Source organism: Filicampus tigris, chromosome 2 (assembly GCF_054856515.1).
Source record: "Filicampus tigris isolate MCC_2025a chromosome 2, RoL_Ftig_1.0, whole genome shotgun sequence".
Taxonomy (NCBI): Eukaryota; Metazoa; Chordata; class Actinopteri; order Syngnathiformes; family Syngnathidae; genus Filicampus; species Filicampus tigris.
The window spans coordinates 17,644,996-17,651,974 of NC_141218.1; positions in this window are offsets into that span (position 1 = coordinate 17,644,996).

Genomic DNA, 6,979 nt, shown 5'->3' on the forward strand with positions numbered 1-6,979 from the left:
ACTGCCACAAAGCAAGCTAGCACAACAATGCAATGATACCCTAGAACGTTATAGCTCTGGTCAATTTTGAGTATTTTGAGTATTCAATGGACCTAGCCACGCGACAAGCACGACGCATTCAACATAAGGATGACAAAACATCGGCAAATAAAATGTTAAGTGTTTGTTAAAGTTTGTCTTAAAACCGCTTACCTAAATTAGAAGCCCGTGTTGCATTTTATCCAAAGGTCCCTGTTGATGTCGAAATCGAAAGTTAACCTGATTATTGATTGATCATGATTACTTCCACTGACAGCTTTTTCTTCTTCGTTGTCTTAAAAGGGTTTAAAAGTGCATTCATCCACTAGGATTGTACCTTTGGCTAAAATGCACTGCAGGATTCTAGTTAAGGTAAGACAATTTTAGGGTAAAAATTAAAACCTTAATCACTGGGCGATCTGTCTCCTTTTCGCCCCTTCCAGGACCCTGTCGTCACTGACAGGAGATGACACATGTTTTTCACTGTAACGCATGAACCGTTAAGCGAGCAACATAATTCCACCGGATTCTAAAAGCAGAGAAGTGGAGATTTTTGTCGATACCACATACATCACGGTATCTGACATTTTTTTTGATGTGCGGGGCCGGGGGAAATTGTGCATCAAAGTGGAAAGTGACAAAGATTACATGATTTTCATATCACCGTAGCTCAAGAACCATTTCTGCTAGCAGTGTAATTCCAACGGATTCTGAAGGCAGAGAAGTTGATGCTTGCATCGTTACCACATACATGGGGGGGGGGGGGGGGTGCAAATAGGCGATTACATAAACGGGGAAAAATGGACTTCCGACTATGCTTGGTCCGACAATTTTCCCGTCTGTCGTTTATCGCCTACACCGGGGAGGCTAAGTCCGGTCCTCAAAAGCCACAATCAAGCCTGTTTTAGGTTTACCCTTACGGCAACACACCTGATTCAAATCATCAGGCTCATTATCAGCTTTTTGCAAATCTTGCTGATGAGCTGATCATTTGAAACATGTGTGTTGCCGTAGGGATAAACTTAAAAGAGGCTGGATTGCGGCTCTTCAGAACCGGGCTTGGCCACCTCTGGCCTACAAAGTGGTGATAGGCGGAACGGTATAAAGGGGCCGTTCTACTGAGTTGGTTCGAATTCAGAGATGGAAAATGTGTGAGATTTGTATATTATTTCAGAAAAACTTTTACTGTTGTTTTATATGTTGCACTATATCTAAGGGGAACAGTCAATTTTCAAATAGTATTTTCTAGCTTTTCCCTAATATCTTGCTTGTCCTAAAATTTGTCACTACCGAAACACACATTACAGAAGAATAAAAAAAATTCTACTAGCTGATTCATATTTTTATTCATTCCACCCTCAACAGAGTATTTTTATAAATTAATATATATGGATCTGACATCAAAACCAATCTAAATGTATATTTAACAGAATTTAACATAACCTTTTCCGAAATAATTGTAAATTTATATGCTATTGTTTGTTGTAAAATGTAGAAAGTTGATCATATTGACTTCAAAAGTCATCATTAATTAACAAACATACCCTTAAACAATCATTATCATAAATTGTTGGTTGATAATTCAATACATTTTATTTTTGTTAAAACATCTATTTTTGTTGAAACATCTGTTTTTTCGATAGTAATACTTTGTGGGACGGTAGCATTTTAATCATTTAACTACTTTTGCTATATTTGAACTTTTAACGTGTATTGTAACTAATGAAACATAATTTTTTTCCATTTCCGACTACTGAGGGTCGCGGGGGGTTGGAGTTCATCGCAGCCGACTTAGGGCAAAAGCAGGGTACACCCTGGACCGGTCACCTGTCCATCACAGGGTACTTCATCATTGAAAAACTGTGATTTCACTTTACAAATGAAAATCTGATTGCAATGACAAACATTTTTGTAACATACAAAAAAAAAAAAAGCTGCCCAAGCAGATTCTGCTTAACGAGTATAAAAGTACGCAATGAAAAGGAAGGAAAGCTTATCTCAACAGATGGCTTCCTTGATTGCAAAGAACAAATTAATTTTAGCATTGTATTTTGTGACTGGTTGTTCTTGGATGTATCAGTTGCTATGCAGTTGCTCTGGTCCTTTTTATGCTTTGTCCTTGATTATGTCCTATAGGCCAGATGTCTTAGTTTATATGCTCGAGTTATTCAGTGACACCTTGTTAGTACGTCAAACATTCTTCCAGTCAGAATTCCTCCAGTTGATAAACACTTTTAATTTTCAACGTCCGTGTCACGTCTGCGATTGGGTCCAAATCCAGCTCCTCACGTGATATTGCAATTATATTTTTTGCAATTAACATTTACAAAGTAAAAAAAAAAAAAACATGAAATGCTGTGACCTATACCTCTGCTTTAAAGGCATAAAAACAATAGAAACTGAAAATAATATATATATTTTTCCCATTTTAAAGTGATAGGTTCAAAGATTGCTGAAAATTTTAACAAAACCTATTCAAAGATTTAGTTTCTCGCACAGTGCTGCAAGCAGGGCAGATTTGAACATGCCTCCGTCACTTTTTTGGGCGGCTCTTTTAGACCTTGGCGGTGGTATCTGACCACCTTCACTAGAGGTGCTATGTGGCGAGGAAGCCCGGCAAAACATCTCCATCTCTCTCTGTTTTTTGTAGAGACATCTTGTGGTCTTGTCTTTTCCTCCAAGCTCTTCTTACTTTCCTTTGCTCTCTGCTTGATCATTCATTGGTAGACGCCGAAATGAGGTGTTTGGTAGTGACGGTCCTTAAAACCACATGCTGATTTTCAGACTTTGGAGGGCACATACTTAATAATGCTGTAAACTAATTACTCACCATGTGGCCATGGATAAACAGGAAGACAATGTCTCTTGCCGGTGAAATTTCTGGGGATGTGGCCCTGCCTACAGACAACTAATCTTTGCGTTTCGGTAGTGACATGAAAAGTTGGGACAGTTTTTTTTTTTAACGTAAAAACTTCTATTTTGAAAAAAATCTACAAAATCAATGTAAATCTTTCACCCTACATTTAAAAGCAACCAAAACATTCTATTAAAGTAAAATATATTTTAAATTGGCAAAAATCTTCTACATTTTGTTTTCATGAATTGAAATTTAGGAGTTAGAGATTGGGACAGCCACCTCCCAATAGGAAACAGGCAACATAGTCATAGGACATGAAAGCCTACTTATATTATTTTTTTATATCTGTTATTGTACTTTGTTTGGCTGATGAAACTTTTATTGTATTTAAATATGCAATGAATGTAATTCTTTTTATTGTGTGTTTAGTTTTACAGTCAACTCCAACTGGGGTGTCAGTACACAGCTTAACAGATGCCTTAAGGATGGATGGAATCACATAACGCCACACACTTGCTGCACAGGCACCACGGTGCATTCTGCTTACTTTGATTGGGAACTTGCAAATGCACCACGCAGTTCTGCACAATAATCGCTTTTCTTCGATAAGGTTTTTAAGATTGTCGGAAGCCAAAATTGAAATCACAAATAAATGTTGATTACAAACAACAATTCACAGTCACATTCAGAGCAAGTAGTTTTAAATACAATACAATACAATTCAAATCATTTGACATTTTTGTTGTACCGACCACAACTTTCAACAGGGACAAAGATTAACCATAGAACATAATTTATTTTGGATTAAATTCCAGTCAATTCCAGTTATAGCCCGATAACAGATTCATAGTAACATTTCCTATTTCTCTGCTTCTGACCTTCGATCATCTACCCTCCAGCCAGTGCTGCTTTGTTAGTCTTTCAAATGAGGACAGAATTCTTTGCCATGACACTGGGTGGGCCGCAACCCAGCCGTTTATTTATTTATTTATTTATTTATTTATATGTATTTATTGATTTATTTAACAGCTATTGGCCTCCTAAATCCTCCTACATCTTTGGTGTTGTTGGTGGTGTCATGTTTGTTTTGTTTTGGTTTTGGGCATTCTTTAGTTTCATGTTTTGCTCAGTGTTCTGTGTCTGTCTCGTCATGATTATTGTGTCCACCTGTGTGCCTTCCATTCCCTAGTGTTGGCCAATCAGCTCCCTCCTAACTTGTGTCTCTGGTCCAGGTGTTTCTCGTTGTCTCGTCAGTGTGCTTGTATTTAAGTTGCTAGTTTTTGTCCAGTTTTTGTCGGGTCATTGTTGTATAGTTGCTGTCGTGGTTGCCTAGTTGTTGGTTTAGGCCTTCCTGTAGCTGTCATGTTGTTTTGTTTCTCCCAGTGTTATGTTTTGCTTCTGAGTGTTTCTTTGTTACTTTGAGTTTTGGATTTTTCAAGATTTGTTTGTGTTGGTTTTGTTTTTGTTAATAAATACACTCTTCAGTATGCCCTGCTTTTCCTGCCTCCCTGCATTTGGGTCCTCCTTCCCCCAACCCTGACAGGTGGAGTGTTGTGGGTGCTCTGCCAACTATATATGTTTTTATGTGCATTTTGACCAGAAATATTGCATTATGTTTCTTCAACTACACTAAAAGATCATCTTAAAGTGGCAGTCAAACCAAACATCTTTTTTTCCTGAATATGTTCTATGCAGGCCCGCTGGTTGAAATGCGGCATTCTGATTAATATTGCGTTTGTGGAATATAAGTTAAGAAGCAAAATGCACCCTGTACTGTCCTTGCTAAGACATGTGTGAGCTTAGTCCAAGCTAGACAGCGAGCTAAACTCAAAAGTGATAATGCAAGACGTCCTTTGGTTCACTTGTAACTTTTAATGGGAAATCTTGACACCATTGGCAGAGTGAAACTAAAAATAAAGACAACATAGATTTGTCAGCCACATCGATCAGTATCCTACGTATTCAAAGCAAATACAAAACAGAGACTCAAATTAGCTGTTAATTTGACATCAAATACGTCTTCAAAAGTCAACTTCTCATTTAAACAAACAGCATAAGACGTGTTACATACAAGTCAAACAAGCTTTTCACGGAGTGCATGAAATCGATATGTTCTCTGTTTTTTCCTATCCTCAAGTATGCATCCCCCCCCCTCGCTGATCATTGCGCCAGCCACTATCACTTCCTGCTTACGTAACTTCCGCAAAAATAAAGGCATGGTTTTCAAAATAAGAGTAATCATGAAGAAATGAAACACAACTCACCAAAAAGGCAGAACACACCTGCTTTTGGTCATCTCAGGGCATGGCCATTTTGTCACTTCTGTTGACTGAAGATGACATCAAAGTTGCTCAGGGCTTAAATAAGAGGCAAGTTACAGCCTCAACTGATTGCCACTAGACAATTACAGGCCAAATATGGACTAACAATCATTCACACTCACATTTACAACTATGGACACCTTAGAGTCTTTAACCTGAAATGCATGATTTTGAAATGTGGAAGGGAAACCGGGTACACAAGGAGAACATGCCTACTTCACAGAAGAAGGCCAGCGCTGAGATTCAAATCCCAAACCTTGGAATTGTCAGGCAGACTTGCGAACTACTTGCCCACTATGCTGCTTTTCATCAAGCAGTTGGTGGAAACTGAAACAGGGTTGAAAAAGCAGTGCAAAAGAAATCTACCCAACAAATAATACAGTGTTCTACATTATAATACAGTGATGATATTCACCACTGGTTTTACTGCCCGTACTAATTTGACAACAGAAACACACATCTTCTTTCTGAGAACTCACTAACGCTTAAAGCCTCATGTTCCCACAATGCATTTTCCAAAGATAATTTTTGACCTTTAAATGCTACTGGATATCTTGTTCAAGTGGTACAGCTCTGCAAACCTCTGTGCCATTGTAATTGACAAGTAATAAATTCAAGTGAACTAGTCTGAGTTTTGGACACACCCCATTTAGAGAGCACATCTGTATTGAAGCACACGTGCCACTGATTTGTATCATGTAATTACCACTTCAGCTTAATTCAAACGAGCTTCATGAGCGCCAATGAAAGGTGCTTCCAAAGGACGAGAAGGGAACAGCTACGTGGCTTTGCAGCAGTTAGAGCCACACATTATGGAACTTATAGTTTCAGTTTCGCACTAACTGGCGAATTAGAATACAAAATTCTAACAATTTTCAAACATGGAAACTAGGGCCTGTCCAATCTGGATTTTTTTGGGCCGATGCCAATTCTGACATTTGGCGGGATAAAAATCTGATAATCGATTAAACTGCTGATGAATAAAAAAAAAAAACAATCGGCAAAACAATCAGCAAAAAAAAAAAAAAAAAAAAAAAAGTAGATTTATGCTGACTATAAATTGATGGACAAATGTGGAAAAAAACTATAAAGACGGCTTCATTGATTTTGATTTTTATTCCTGGCAGTGCAACTGATTTCATTTTGGGAATCACACCCGTAATACCTACCAAATATAAATCTTCAGGCGGAAAATGCTTTTGAGTATGTACACACTCAAAAAGGCAATTTACAATAAGTATACAGTACAAAGAAACAAATCAATTTCAAGAAGGTCTTCACATTACACACTCACTCCCAAATGAATACATCAGTCATATGTTTACAAGTGCAAAGAATAAATTTATTGTATATTTAGGCCCTTCAAAATCACTACAACAGCCTTTTGCCATCTAAACAAATATATCCAAATTGCAGGGTTGCATGATCCAAGCAGACCTGGAGAAGCTTAGACATCTTATCCATGCATTTATGTCCAGTAGACTTGATTATTGCAACAATCTTCTGCCTGGACTCCCTCAAAAGTGCATCAAGCAGCTAAAGCTCATTCAGAATGCTACAACTTGGGTTCTGACCAGACCTAAACATATCACTCAAAGTCTTTAAATCGGATCCCCGTCAGCTGTAGAATAGATTTGAAAATTCTGCTACTAGTCTATAAAACTGAATGGGTTGGGTCCTCCTGAGTTCATTAAGGAAATGCTAATGGAATGTCTGAGGTCTGTAAACTTGGGTCAGGTAGTGGAGTTCAGGTTTAAAATTACTTCGTAAATGTTTAATATTT